The sequence below is a fragment of the Zonotrichia albicollis genome, chromosome 24, assembly GCF_047830755.1.
Source record: "Zonotrichia albicollis isolate bZonAlb1 chromosome 24, bZonAlb1.hap1, whole genome shotgun sequence".
Lineage (NCBI taxonomy): Eukaryota > Metazoa > Chordata > Aves > Passeriformes > Passerellidae > Zonotrichia > Zonotrichia albicollis.
The window spans coordinates 5,390,853-5,406,593 of NC_133842.1; positions in this window are offsets into that span (position 1 = coordinate 5,390,853).

Below are 15,741 nucleotides of genomic sequence, written 5' to 3' on the forward strand. Positions count from 1 at the left end.
TGCATCACCTTTTATCTCTGCTAACGCAGCTTGGGAAGGTCTCTTACTTGATTCTCAGCTTTAATGAAATCTTCCTCCTTGGGTAGATGTCTAGTGTTATGTGTGCCCGCCTGCCTTCTCCAGCATAGTCTGTCAATTGTTGTTGTATTAATTTTTTCTCCCATTCCTTCCCACAGAATGAATTCAGTAGGAGAAAATAGGATGTGCATAAAATAATGCAGATCGTGAGGCACCACAACATGTGCAGTGAAGGTGGCATTTAACAAATTAATAAAATATGGTGAGACCCTCCCATGGACTTTCGCTGCATTACAAAGGTCTTTCATCTCCCCGTGTGTGACAGCTTCCCATCAGGGGTTAGCCCCCCTCTGGTTCTGCACCGGTGCTGCTTGTATTTTAGCTACCAATTCCCAGTCCCCCTCTTCAGCTGCCAGCTTCCGCATCCTCTGCCAAGAATCCTCAGGCTCATCCTGAAGGTCAGATGAACCTTCCCTCTCCTCTCCAGAAGAGGGAACTTGGTCTTTGGCAGAGGAGCGGGGCCTTGGGGTGACTGGCCTGGCCAGGCCCGGTGTTGTGGGCCTTTGGTAGCCAAGATGGCGGCCTTCCAGTTTCTGCCCCTCACACTTCCGGCTCTGAGAGTGTGGGATCCGCAAGGGGCTGAGTTGGAGGGGGTAGGACAGCGGGAGTAGGCAGGGAAGAGCTGGATCCCAATGCAGGGGTGGTACCTGACGCAGGGGTGGGATCCAAACAGGGGCAGGACCCGATGAGAGAGCTGAGGGTGGGAGGGAGTTTGACATTGACAACCCCCTCTGGAGGAGGGACTTCATTGTGTGAGCTACCTGAGGGGGATCCAGGGAGGAGAGGTACTGGAGAATGGGTTAGGGTAGAATTCAAGCCTGTGTGATCAGTACAGACCTGAACAGGGGGTAGAGAAAGAGGGGAGATGGCAGACAGCAGGTGGCTTGACTGTGCTTTACAGCAGTTTCCCTCTCTCACACTTATCTTGGTATCAGTGTGTTCAGGAATGCCAGGGGCAGAACAGAAAGTCTGGGTTGAATATTTGAACTTTGAACCCTTGAGAAAACTCTATAAATCATATGAAAAATTGGGTAAAATGTTGCGACTCTTCTCACTCCCTGAGTTTTCAAAAAATAGAGACTTTCCTTAACTCAGTCCCAGAATGCTATAGGACTAACTGAATACACAGAAATGTCTGAAAGCTCCGTAAACAGCCAATGAACAAACGACTTCCAACTTCCTTTAGTAAAACTCTTCCACACATAAAGGAGAACCTCCCTAACTCGAATATATATGTCCCCCTCATCTTTGGATAATTTGTTACCCAGAGCTGCCCCTGATGTAAAGGGAGGCCCACCCAGAGGTCGAAAATATCACCCAAGCATCCTGCACTGCAGGCGGCTGTCCCCCCATTCACTACTCTGGTTGCTCTGGATACAGGTGTTTCAAAATGTCCCCTGGGCTTCACCAGCTGAGCCGGCCCTGTTGCCGATGCAGGGTGCTGATGCTGCCTTCAGCAAGCCCTGATAAAACTGATAAAACATTGCATTTAAAGGGCTGCCTCACTTTTACTTTAATTTGCCATTTTTGTCGTACGGAATTTAAGTTCCAGGATTAGGCCCCTGGGCCTCCACAACGCTGCGTCCTCCTGAGACTTCATTGCTGGGTCAGGAATTCAGCAGTGCTGAAAGCAGAAGCCTGTCCTTTGTGACCCCTTGGGATGGCAGTGGAAGTGCCATGAGTGCACATTCAGAGGCACCTTCATGGCTTCTCATGCCACAACACCAAAAAACTAAATGTGCAAGGTGACTTCCTTGAATGACATGTCCTTTGAAATATCTAGAGGAAGTGGTCTGGAAATGCTTTCTGAGCCTGCTCCTTGGGATCAGCTGTGAGTGACTGAGGACAGGCCTGAGCCCGGTGCTGTGTCCCACTGGGAGCAGCGCCACAGGCTCACGTGCAGAGCAGGCACTACCAGAGGCCCTGGAGATGTCACCTGCCCTGCAGCCACCTTTGTCAAGGGGCTGTAAACATCAGCTGGTGCTGACTTTCCCCTTGGAGGCCTTGGTTTAGTCACTATGGGGAATTTCTTTCCTGAAGCCCATGGGATTTCCCCCTAGCAGCTGTGATGGGGATGCTCAGGGAGTGTGGGGCTTTGGGGGCAGCTGCCCAGGCAGGGGCTGAGCTCGGGGCCCTGTTGGGCCCATGGCCCCCAGCAGCAGCAGCAGCAGCAGCAGCCCCAGGGCCCAAAGCCCAGTGCCCCCTGCCCAGCACAGGCTGACCTGTCCCTGCAGCTGTCACCTGAGTGGGCCCAGGGGCCAGTGGCCGCTGGCAGCAGCAGGAATGCGGGCAGGGTGAGGATGCCCTGGCTTGGCTTTTGTCTCTGGAACAAAGCGGGCTCAGGGCAGTGCAGAGCAGGCTGGGAAGACGAGCCCAGGGTCTTTGGAGCTCCAAGGCTTAAAGATCAGTCCCTACAGCAGCCCAGATGCAGGTGGCCCAGTTGCCAAGGCTGTGGTGGCCTTGAGAGTGTGCAGGTGGATTTTGCAAGGCTGTGGCCTGCTGGCGGCTCTGGGCCCAGGAGTCCCTGTGGCTGCAGCAGGAAGGGTGGCTGAAGGTTTGCTGCCTGCTTTGGTGGCATGGCTGCAGGGGCCAGTGCTGTGAGAGCCCCCTGGGTGAGAGCTGGGGAGAGAGAGCTGAGCTCTTGGGGACAGCGCTGTGCCCCAGGGCAGGAAGAGCAGCAGTGCCCAGTGCCAGGAGTGGTGTCAGTGGGAGCCCCTGTGCACAGGGACCCCCAGCCCTGGGGTGGCCGTGCCAGCACCCCCAGGGACCTCCAGCCCTGGGAATGCAGAACAAGTGGAACCCACAAGTGTGTAAAGGCTGCCTGTGCCCAAAGGAATGGCAGAGAGGAGTCAGGTTTTAAAAAGAAACAGTATTTATTTGCCGAAGATCGGCAAATCTAGGATTTACAGAACACGTGTCATTATAACAATTGTTATAACAACAACAACAACAATGTACAGAACATATCTACATGGGATCTGATGGGCTAACAATCTTCAAAACCTATTTACAGAGAACTTCAACCGTTGGGAACATATTTACAGGAAACTTGGCACGTAGCAAAAATATTTACAAGGAACTTCGAAACTCTCGAACGTATTTACAAAGTCATCGGATCTGTGCCATCATGTGCATGAGTCCTGGAAGAAAGGAAGCAGCAGAGCTGGACTCAGCTGGCAGCACTGGGCCCAGCAGGGCTGGGAGCTGGGCCCCAGGGGCTGGGCCGGGGCTGGCAGGGCTGGCGTGGCCCCAGGCAAGCGCAGGCCAGGCCGGGGCTGGTGCTTGTGGCAGCACAATCCAGGCCCCCTGCGGGCACCGTGTCCCTGAGCGGGGCCATCCAGCCCAGCCCCAGCCTGGCGTCAGGGGACCCAGTGTGTGTGTGGGCAGGGCGTGGGAAGCATCTGCCTGTCTTACCTGTGGGGCTCCATCTTCATCCAAGGACCATGGGCTCCTCCTCATCGTCCTCATCCACTTCCATCTCTTCAGTGTCATCCTCCTCGTCTACTTCCATGTCCTCGATGTTATCCTCCTCGTCTACTTCCATGTCCTCAACAGTGGAGGACATGGAAGTAGAGGAGGAGTCCACTTCCATCATCTCTTCCTCATCCAGCCTCAGGTCCACTTCCATCGCCTCCACAGTGTCTCTGTCAGTCTGCAAGGGGCAGCACAATCTCCCAGTTCTGTCCCACACCATCCATTCCCACATGGCTGCAGCCTGCCCAAGCCGGGTGCCCCCTGCCTGGCATGGCACTGTACCTCCATGGGCACAGCAGGGCACATCCTGCTGAGATTGGTGCTCCAGATCAAGCAGAAGGAAAAGCCCAGGCAGCAGCAGCAGCAGCTCAGCGCTGAGGGTCAGAGCGCAGAGCGAGTCGCAACTGACCCTTGGCAGCTGGTGAGGTGTCTGCTGTGCTCGTTTCCAGGTCCTGGACGTTCCACCTGGAACCCTCTGGGAGCTGTGATGTCACTGAAGTTTCAGGGCCACTGCGCAGTGGGAGATGGGGATGGCAGAATGATCAAATCCTTGAATGGTTTGCCTTGGAAGGGACCCTAAAGATGATCTGGTTCCAAGCTGAGCAAGCTCCCAGCACAGCAGGTTGCTGTGGCGCCTGTTCCACCTGGCCTTGGATGTTGCAGGGGATGGGGCATCCACAGCCTCTCTGCACTGGTCCCTGTGTCAGGGACAAGCACCCTGAGAGTAAAGAACTTTTTCCCATTATCAAATGTCTGCCATCTCTTGCAGTTTGATCCCATTTTTGCTAGTCCTGTCACTAAAGTTCCTGACAAAGTGTGCTCCTCCACTTCCCTGTGGGTCAGGCTGTTCCTGCTGGGTCATACGTGTGTCTGGACCTGCAGACAAGAGAGAGAGAAGCCAAATTCCCAGTCAGAAAAATGGGGAATATGGCATGAGGACTGAGAGGATAAGGAAAATGTAGAGACATGCATGTCTTTTCTTTGGTGGGTGTCGTCATTTGTGCGTTTTGTTGGAGGCCGGGTTCCCAGGTGCACTCAGGTTCCGTGTTGCAGCCTGCCCACAGCCAGCCTATCTGTGTGACCTGCACAGGCAGAGCTGGGAGCATGCTTGCTTAAACTGCTGGTGAACGAGGTGAGTGAGGGATCTTTGTGTGGAACTGCAAACACTTCAGTGGATTGCACTGAAAAGCGTCCAGGAACAGAGACAAAATGGGGCTTGGAACACAGAGGGAAAACTGGGGGGAAAAGCTGGGGAGCAATGGAAAGAGCCAGGACTAAAACAGTACAGGAGAGGCGAGGACATTCCAGGGGGAATACATATAAGGAAAATACAGCAGTTGAACCGGGTGATACCAATAAAACGCCATGGGCCTGAAAATGCCCATGGACGAGACCATTGCATTCAGAGCGGTGTCTCTCTTTTACCTTGGTCACTTCGCCCTGAGGTATTACAGTTCCAGTGGTAGGCCCCTGGGCCCTCACATCTCCCCCTTTTTGTTATCTATAAAAACGGCTTCTGCTATTGAGTTTTGCAGGCATTTAGCAAAAAAGGATAAAGTAACCAACACAATGAATACAAAAAACAAAGCCCACACAACAGTCTTAACTAGAGATTAAAGCCAGCCTCGCAAACCCCTGTGTTTGGAAAGTGCAGTGAACCAGTCGATGTTGCCTTCTGTCTGGATCTTGTTTCCTTGATCTTTCAGCAGCTGGATGCCCTGGTAATCGGACTCCCTATGTGACAGCAGGTAGAAAAAACACATGCCTTCAAATGCCTGACAGGCTTCTACATGGCCATGAAATTGTGGCTTGTCTATGGAAGCACCCAGCTGAAGGCATGTGACTCAGTGAGGAGCATCAGGTTCCTGCTGCAGCAGCAACCAATGGCAGCATCCTCTGCCTTTAGCTGATGTAGTATCTGAAGGCTTGGGTGTACTAAAAGTACACAGATGAAGAGATTAGAAGGTGGAACTTAAGTTGTGGTCCCACTAAATTTTCTCTTCTGTAAGCCAAGGGTGTGAACACAGCTTATTAGAAGAACCATATATCAATGATAAATATAATTTTTACAAATGTTAAGTCATATGTCCTGGTTAATGATGTCTGAGCCATCTTGGTCTTGGTGTGTGTGGTAAGCGCTGCTTAGGAGATCTTCTTCTGTCCTTCTCCTTCTTCTTTTCCAGGCTGCTACTCTCTCTCTTAGGCTTTCATTCTGTTCTTCTGATGGTGGCTCTGGTGTTTGCCTCGCGGTTCCCAGAAACAGTTTTAATGTATTTTGCTGGGATCCATCTTAGGAGTGTTTCCGTAGAGACAAGGGCATCTTCTCTTTCCCAAGTAATCAATGGGAAAGGGCCCATAAATTCTTTAGATTCAGGGTCTTTGCTCAACACAGGTGGCTTTTCTTTTAATTGGGCTGCAGCTCAATTAGTAAACTGCCTGATGACTGGGGGAGTTGGCTCCATAAATGAGTTGTTCAAAAAGTTGAGTATGTAAAAGGCCTTGGCCAGTCTCTCAATGGAAGATAATATCTGGTTACCCCTCTCAGTTGATCAAGGATCCTTTTGATTGATCAAATGGTCCTCTCAGCTATGGACTGTCCTGTGGCAGAGTGTGGTATGCCTGTGACATGTTTTATACCCCAGTGGTCAGAAACTTGTTGGAATCAGTGCAAGGTTTAAGCAAGTGCATTATCAGTTTTAATTTCCTGTGGAATTGCTAAGGTGGAAAAAACGAAAAAGTAATGTTTTATAGCATCTTCTGATTTTTCTCCAGCATGGGCAGAGCCAAAAAACACACTGGTAAAGGCATTGATTGAGACGTGGGTGTATTATAGTCTGTGCAAAGGAGCTTAGTGTGTGATGTCTGATTGCCAGATGTGGAGACTCTCTAGTCCTCTTGGATTGCCTCCAGCTCTGCCAGAAGCAAGGCCATGTTCCTGACAATTGGGGCAGGTGGCTACAAGGGATCTTGCCGGTTCTCAGGTAATTTTGAAAATCCTGAGCAGCACAGGAATGTTTGGATGGTAGAATTGGTGGCTGATCCTTGCCTTTCCAAAATCTATCTAAGGCATATTGCAGTGGTTCAGATGTTTGAAGCAGTCAATTGAGGTGCTCTTGAGTGAGAAGTATATATTCACAAGGTCTGTTCCTGCAAGGGAGCACAGACGCTTTCTAGCTTTCCTGATAAGTTGTGGAATAACTTTCTGTTGGGTTGTTATCATTTTAGTAGGTTGGTGTCACCTGAGAACACAATCCGTTATTATCAGGGCATCTGAGACAGTTGAGTCCCACTGAAAGAATAATGCATGGAATTTTGGACTTACACCAAGGATTTCCAGGGAGAAAGGAAAATTAAGGTGGTATCTGTGTGCCTGTTTAGTTTGAATCACCCAGGATACCTTTTGTACAGTTGCTTAGGCCTCCGGTGTCAGTGATGGCGGGAATCGAGTCCTTCACTGCCTTTAAGGAGCAGGAACAGTGGCAAGAGATCTTCTGTGGTGATTCCCAGCAGTGAATGTACCCAACTGATGGTTCCACAGAGTTGGTGGAGGTCTTGCAGAGTCTTTGGGTTGTCCTTGATTTGCAGTGTTTGTGGTGTGATGGTTCTCTCTGCAGTTTTTAGGCCGAGACACTTCCAAGGGGCTGTCCTTTGAACTTTATCGGCTGCAATCTTAAAACCTTCTCCTGTATCGCGGTGATGACATCTTGTACGGCAACATCCAAAATGATTTGAGCTTCTGCACAAACGACTGTGTAGTCCATGTAGTGAGTAATGATAGCATTAGGATGTTCATTATATGGTCCATATAATGAAAAGCGATTAGCTTAAGGGCAAGAGAATTTGGACTTTAAGCCATTGACAAATATTAGGGCTAATCTTCATTCGTTGAGTGAATACAGTCCACTGGTACCTCTGTAAAGGTGCTTGTCGATTTAGTGACGGAAAAGGCAAACCAGGAGGGTGTCTTTGGGCTGCATGGGGGTGTCAAAATGTAGTCATTAGGATCTTTATCAACCATTTGCCAATAACAGTGTAATCATAGGTACAATTGGACTAAACCTCCCTGAACTAGCCTTCCTTCACATCTCAACCCACGCAATCTTCAAAGCAATGCTCTTCCTATGCTCAGGCTCCATCAATCACAGCCTAAACAGCAAAGAATATATCCAAAAAATAGGAAGACTCCAAAAATTGCTACCCACAACTACGGCACGCCACACCACCGGCAATCTCGAGGTATCATGGAGGCTGAGGGCAGGCTGGACTGGAGGGGACCCATGTCATCAATGACCTCGTTGATTTTCCTGAGGTCCTGCAGGAGCCGCCTCTTGTCTTTGCCAGGCTTTCATAAGATAATGACAGGCACATTGCAGGGGCTAGTAGATGGTACAATGTGGCCCACAGACAGCTGCTCCTGCACGAGGGACTGCAGGGCCTTTAACTTTCTGCCTGGGAGGGGCCACTGATCCACCCATATGGGGTCGTTGGTCTTCCAGGTTAACTGAAGGTTGGTGTGCTGCTCTGTGGCCCCGTCTAGAAATCCTGAGGTGTTGATAGGATCTCTAGCCTTGTCCCCCTTTGGGACAAGAGGTCTTTTCCTCAAATTGTTATTGGTGCCCGGGCGACGAATGATCTTACTGTAGCAACTGTGCTTTCAGGACCTTCCATGCAGATGTTACTGTGACTCCAGAAGCTGGTAGTGGCTCCCCTGGGGGCTAATTATTACCCCAGCAGCTGGAACCAGGGGCCATTCTTTTTGCCAATCAGAGCAGGAAATTATGGTGACATCAGTTCTTGTAGCTAATACTCCTGAAAGACATCTCTTTCTCCCTTTCCATGACAAAGCACACTTTAGAATGGGTTTGTTTCTGCCTGTTGTCTGTGCCCACAACAACATTGGATCAGCCGGCGTGGTGATCATGTCTCGTAAGAGGTAGGCTCTGGCTATAAATGGTTTTTTTTGAATGAAAAGGGGAGAGTCTAAGCATAGAGCCCGGACAGTTATCTCCTGCAAAGACATCAAGGCGAGTACCTCAGGTAGTATATTGAGTGTCTCCATCCCTTCCCCGGTGTTGGTTTAAATCAAAATGTCTTTGGGCCATCTTTCCGGCCTGTATTTGCCTGTGGGAAAATGGTGAACATAAATATTGTGGATTGGAATTGAAAAGGCCCCTCCCAGCTGCTTTTGGGTTCCATGGCAGAGCTGTCTTCTGTCGAGTTTTCGGCAGCGATCGAGCTGTCCCGATGCATCTGAGAAGGTCGCTGTGGTGGTTCTCCACGATGTTGGGGAGAGTGGGGCGGAATGGCCTCGCATTTGGTGTCATCGTGCCGGGCCTTTCTGCGTCTGTGTGGGGTTTCCTGCAGGCCACCGGTTTTGGTGATGTTGGAAAGTGTGTGGATGAGGGGGGCAGTGAGGACATTGCCTGTGACAGCTAGAAGGTCCCTGGTAATAGGCTTTATTTTTAAAATACTGTTGAAAATGCCCCATCTCCCTACACTTAAAGCCAGGTCCTTTTTCATGTGTATGTAAGGGAATAACTTGGGAGGCTACTAGCACCTCTACTACATCCTGACTGGTACCCTTAGCTAGGCTGGCATCGCAGTACAAGGATGCCCTAAGTGTGCATGCCTCGACCATTTGTGCAATGGTAGGCTTTGGAGTGAGGGGTAGAGAAGGTAAAATGTCTTTACAGGTGTTGATAGCATTTGTTTCAGCAAGTTTAGTAAGGAGTACCTTCCTGGCTTTTGGATGTTCACCTTGCTTCTCTATTGCTTGTGTAACGTGGTCAATAAATTTTAGAAAGCATTCCCCAGGTCTCTGCAGAATGTCTGCGAAATCTAGAGTAGGTGTTTCTCCATTGGGTGCCTGCTTGAGAGCTGTCTTTGCAGCACTTTTATCTCTTCTAACAGAGCTCTGGGAAGGTCTATTGAATGAGGTTTAGTGAAATTTTTTCACTGGCTAGATGGACTAGTGTTAGGTGTGCCCGCCTGTCTTCCCTAGCATAGTCTTTAATAATTATTCTATTAGTCTTTTCCCCATTCCTTCCCACAGAATAATTTCAGTGGGAGAAAGTAGGATGTGCATAAAATGCAGCAGATCATGAGGCACCACAACATGTGCAGTGAAGGTGGCATTTAACAAATTATTAAAATACGGTGAGCCCCTCTGATGGTCTTTCGCTGCTTTATAAAGGTCTTTCATCTCCCCGTGTGTGACAGCTTCCCATCAGGGGTTAGCCCCACTCTGGTACTGCACCGGTGCTGCTTGTATTTTAGCTACCAATTCCCAGTCCCCCTCTTCAGCTGCCAGCTTCCGCATCCTCTGCCAAGAATCCTCAGGCTCATGCTGAAGGTCGGATGAACCTTCCCTCTCCTCTCCAGAAGATGGAATTTGGTCTTTGGCAGAGGAGCGGGGCCTTGGGGTGAATGCCCTGGCCAGGCCCGGTGTTGTGGGCCTTTGGTAGCCAAGACGGCGGCCTTCCAGTTACCGCCCCTCACACTTCCGGCTCTGAGAGTGTGGGATCCACAAGGGGCTGAGTTGGAGGGGGTAGGGCAGCGGGAGTAGGCAAGGAAGCGCTGGATCCCAATGCAGGGGTGGTACCTGATGCATGGGTGGGACCAAACATGGGGAAGACCCGATGAGAGAGCTGGGGGTGGGAGGGAGTTTGACATTGACAACTCCTTCCAGAGGAGGGACTCCATTTTGTGGGCTATCTGAGGGGGGTCCAGGGAGGAGAGGTACTGGAGAATGGGTTAGGATAGAATCCAGGCCTGTGTGACCTGGGTAGGGGGTAGAGAAGGAGGGAAGATGTCAGACAGCAGGTGGCTTGACTGTGCTTTACAGCAGTTCCTGTCTCTCATCCTTATCTTGGTATCAGTGGGTTCAGGAATGCCAGGGGCAGAACACAAAATATGATTTGAGTATTAGGACATTGAACCCTTTAGAAAACTGTATAAATCATGTGAAAAATTAGGTAAAATTTTGCAACTTATCCATCCCTGAGTTTGCAAAAGAAAGAGTCTTTCCTGAACTGAGTCCCAAAATGCTACATGACAAATTGATTCAACAGAAACATCTGGGAACTCCTTTAAAAGCCAATGAACAAATGATTTCCAAGTTCCATTAATAACAGTCATCCCCCATGAAAGGAGAACCTCCCTAACTGCAACATATATGTCCCTCTCAACTTTGGATAATTTGTTACCCAGAGCAAGCCCTGATGTAAAGGATGGCCCACCCCCAGGACTAAAATATCTCCCAAGGATCCTGCGCTGCAGGCGGCCATCCCCCAACTCACTGCTCTGGTGACTCTGGATGCAGGTGTTTCAAAATGTCCCCTGGGCTTCACCAGCTGAGCCAGCCCTCATCCCTCATGCTGCTGCAGGGTACCAGCGCTGCATTCAGCAAGCCCTGATAAAACTGATAAAACATTGCATTTAGAGGGCTGCCTCACTTTAATTTGTCATTTTTGTCGTGAGGTAGTATAGTTCCAGTAAGAAGCCTGTCGGCCTGCAAAACCCTGCGTCCTCCTGAGATATCATTTTTAGTGAGGAGCTCAGCAGTGCTGAAAACAGAGGCCGGTCCTTTGTGATCCCTTTGGGATGGCAGTGGAAGTGCCCTGAGTGCACATTCAGAGGCACATTCATGGCTTCTCATGCCACGACGCCAATACTAAATGTGCAAGGTGACTTCCTTGAATGACATGTAGTCCATTGAAATATCTACAGGAAGTGATCTGAAGCTGCTTTCTGAGCCTGCTCCTTAGGATCAGCTGTGAGGGACTGAGGGTTGGCCTGAGCCTGGTGCTGTGTCCCACTGGGAGCAGCCCCACAGGCTCACGTGCAGAGAAGGCACTGCCAGAGGCCCTGGAGATCTCACCTGCCCTGCAGCCACCTTTGTCAAGGTGCTGTAAACATCAGCTGATGCTGACTGTCCCATTGGACCCCTTGGTATAGTCACTATGGAGAATTTCTTTCCTGAAGCCCGTAGGATTTCCCCCTGGCAGCTGTGATGGGGATGCTCAGGGAGTGTGGGGCTTTGGGGGCAGCTGCCCAGGCAGGGGCTGAGCTCGGGGCCCTGTTGGGCCCATGGCCCCCAGCAGCAGCAGCAGCAGCAGCAGCAGCAGCCCCAGGGCCCAAAGCCCCGTGCCCTCTGCCCAGCACAGGCTGCCCTGTCCCTGCAGATTCCACCCAAGCGGGGCCCAGCGGCCAGTGGCCGCTGGCAGCAGCAGGAATGCGGGCAGGGTGAGGATGCCCTGGCTTGGCTTTTGTCTCTGGAACAAGCGGGCTCAGGGCAGTGCAGAGCAGGCTGGGAAGCAGAGCCCAGGGTCTTTGGAGGCCGCAAGGCCTAAAGATCTGTCCTTGCAGCAGCCCAGATGCTGGTGGCCTAATTGCCAAGGCTGTGGTGGCCTTGAGAGTGTGCAGATGGATTTTGCATGGCTGTGGCCTGCTGGCAGCTCTGGGCCCAGGAGTCCCTGTGGCTGCAGCAGGAAGGGTGGCTGAAGGTTTGCTGCCTGATTTGGTGGCATGGCTGCAGGGGCCAGTGCTGTGAGAGCCCCCTGGGTGAGAGCTGGGGAGAGAGAGCTGAGCTCTTGGGGACAGCGCTGTGCCCCAGGGCAGGAAGAGCAGCAGTGCCCAGTGCCAGGAGTGGTGTCAGTGGGAGTCCCTGTGCACAGGGACCGCCAGCCCTGGGGTGGCCATGCCAGCACCCCCAGGGACCTCCAGCCCTGGGAATGCAGAACAAGTGGAACCCACAAGTGTGCAAAGGCTGCCTGTGCCCAAAGGAATGGCCGAGAGGAGTCAGGTTTTAAAATGTTACAGTCTTTATTTGCCGAAGATCGGCAAATCTATGATTTACAGAACACGTGTCATTATAACAATTGTTATAACAACAACAACAACAATGTACAGAACATATCTACATGGGATCTGATGGGCTAACAATCTTCAAAACCTATTTACAGAGAACTTCAACGGTCGGGAACATATTTACAGGAAACTTGGCACGTAGCAAAAATATTTACAAGGAACTTCGAAACTCTTGAACGTATTTACAAAGTCATCGGATCTGTGCTATCTTGTGCATGAGTCCTGGAAGAAAGGAAGCAGCAGAGCTGGACTCAGCTGGCAGCACTGGGCCCAGCAGGGCTGGGAGCTGGGCCCCAGGGGCTGGGCCGGGGCTGGCAGGGCTGGCGTGGCCCCAGGCAAGCGCAGGGCAGGCCAGGGCTGGTGCTTGTGGCAGCACAATCCAGGCCCCCTGCGGGCACCGTGTCCCTGAGCGGGGCCATCCAGCCCAGCCCCAGCCTGGCGTCAGGGGACCCAGTGTGTGTGTGGGCAGGGCGTGGGAAGCATCTGCCTGTCTTACCTGTGGGGCTCCATCTTCATCCAAGGACCATGGGCTCCTCCTCATCGTCCTCATCCACTTCCATCTCTTCAGTGTCATCCTCCTCGTCTACTTCCATGTCCTCGATGTTATCCTCCTCGTCTACTTCCATGTCCTCAACAGTGGAGGACATGGAAGTAGAGGAGGAGTCCACTTCCATCATCTCTTCCTCATCCAGCCTCAGGTCCACTTCCATCGCCTCCACAGTGTCTCTGTCAGTCTGCAAGGGGCAGCACAATCTCCCAGTTCTGTCCCACACCATCCATTCCCACATGGCTGCAGCCTGCCCAAGCCGGGTGCCCCCTGCCTGGCATGGCACTGTACCTCCATGGGCACAGCAGGGCACATCCTGCTGAGATTGGTGCTCCAGATCAAGCAGAAGGAAAAGCCCAGGCAGCAGCAGCAGCACCTCAGCGCTGAGGGTCAGAGCGCAGAGAGAGAGGCAACTGACCCTTGGCAGCCGGTGAAGTGTCTGCTGTGCTCGTTTCCAGGTCCTGGACGTTCCACCTGGAACCCTCTGGGAGCTGTGATGTCACTGAAGTTTCAGGGCCACTGCGCAGTGGGAGATGGGGATGGCAGAATGATCAAATCCTTGAATGGTTTGGCTTGGAAGGGACCCTAAAGATGATCTGGTTCCAAGCTGAGCAACCTCCCAGCACAGCAGGTTGCTGTGGCGCCTGTTCCACCTGGCCTTGGATGTTGCAGGGGATGGGGCATCCACAGCCTCTCTGCACTGGTCCCTGTGTCAGGGACAAGCACCCTGAGAGTAAAGGACTTCTTCCCATCATCAAATCTCCTCTACCTCTTGCTGTTTGATCCCATTCTCCCTTGTCCTTTCACTACACTTCCTGACCAAGAGTCCTCTCCCACTTCCCTGTAGGTCAGGCTGTTCCTGCAGGGTCATGCGTGTGGCTGGACCTGCAGACAGGACAGGGAAGCCAAGTTCCCAGTTTGAGAAAATGGGGAAAGTGACATTAGAGATGAGAGAAGACGGAAAATGTAAAAATGCAAGGCATTGGTTTGGGTGGGCAACGCATTCATGCCTTTTATTAGAAGCCAGGTTCTCGTTTGCACTCAGTTCCTGTGTTGCAGCCTGCCCACAGCCAGCCTGTGTGAGGAACCTGCACTCCCAGAGCTGGGAGCACACTTGCTTAAACTGCTGGTGGATGAGGCGAGTGAGGGATCTTTGTGTGGAACTCCAAACACTGTGGATTGCACTGAAGACAGTCCAGGAAGGGAGACAAAATGGGGCTGGGCACACAGATGGAAAATGGGGGGAAAAATCAGGGTAACACTGCAGTAAGCCAGGACCAAAATGGTATAAGAGAGGGGAGAACCTTTTAGGGCGTGTACATATAAGGAAAATACAGCGGTTGAACTGGGTGATGCCAGCAAAACGTGCTGCATCACCAGGAGCCTGAAAATGACCATGGACGAGACCATTGCATGCAGAGCGGTGTCTTTCTTTTACCTTGGTCACTTTGCCCAGAGGTAATACAGCTTCCTTGATAGGCCCCCACACCCCAAGAACTTCCCCCTTTTTGTTGCCTTTAAAGAAGGCTTCTGCCCTAGATTTTTGCAGGCATTTAGTAAAATAGGATAAAATAACCAACACAATGAATACAATAACCAGTGTCCACAAAACAGTCTTAACTAAAGATGTAAACCAGCCTTTCACCCTGCTGTGTTTGAAAATTCCAGTGAACCAGTTGTAGTTGCCTTCCATCTGCATCTTGTTTCCTTGATCTTTCAGCAGCTGGATACCCTGATATACTGACTCTCTCTGTGACAACAGGTAGAAAAAACACCTGCCTTCAAATGCCTGACAGTCATGGCCATGGACAAGAAATTGTGGCTTTTCTGTGGAAGCACACAGCAAAAAGCATGTGGCTCAGTGAGAAGCATCCAGATTCCTGTTCAGCAGCAACCAATGGCAGCATCCTCTGCCTTTAGCTAATTTAGACTCTTGAGGCTTGGGTTGCCTAAAAGCAAACAGATAAAGAGATTAGAAGATGAAACTTAAGTTGTGGTCCCACCAAACTTTCTCTTCTGTAAGGCAAGTGTGTGAACACAGCTTATTAGAAGAATCATTGTCATGGTTTGACCCGGAAACAGGATTTCTGGGATGCTGTGTGGATGGGGCCAATGAGTGGTCAGTTTGAATATTGCCATCTGGCCTAACCACTGGGCAAATGGGATCCACCTCCGAGAACACAGGGTAAAGCAGGGCTCTCCCCCTGGCAGTTTCTCTTTGGATTTCCAGCGGTGAAGGAGTTGAGTCTCTCCCCCGACCCAGTTGCTGGCTGGGCTGGGGGAGGGGAAAAGCCATGCGGCCCGGCCTGGGAGAGGTAGGTCTGGCCCCAAGGGTGGAAGGAAGAAAATAAAGAAATGCCGGGAAGCAATGGGCAGCCTGTTCCCCCCCCCCACCACCCCCCCCGCTTTGGAGACAGACAGAGAAAGTGCAGCTGGTGTTTGGGTGCGGTTACCTTGAAAGCAGTAAACATGTGCTGGCAGCAGGCAGCCCGGCTGAGGAGATGGTGGGGGGGGGTGCAGCCAGGAGTCCAGCCGCTTGGAGGAGTTTTTAACCCTTTCTTTGGACAATGAAAATTTCACAGAACACTAATCCTTCCTATACGAGAGATAAGAGTGGAGGAGGACGAAGGAGATGAGTGAGTGATGAAGGTCTGGAAGAGAGAGAGAGACTGAGAGACGTTAGAAAGATGGAGAAGAGGGAGTGGCATTTTATGCTGGACTCTTTTGTGTAGCCATGGACAGAGCTATGTTCCCCTGGAATACAGAGACTGAGA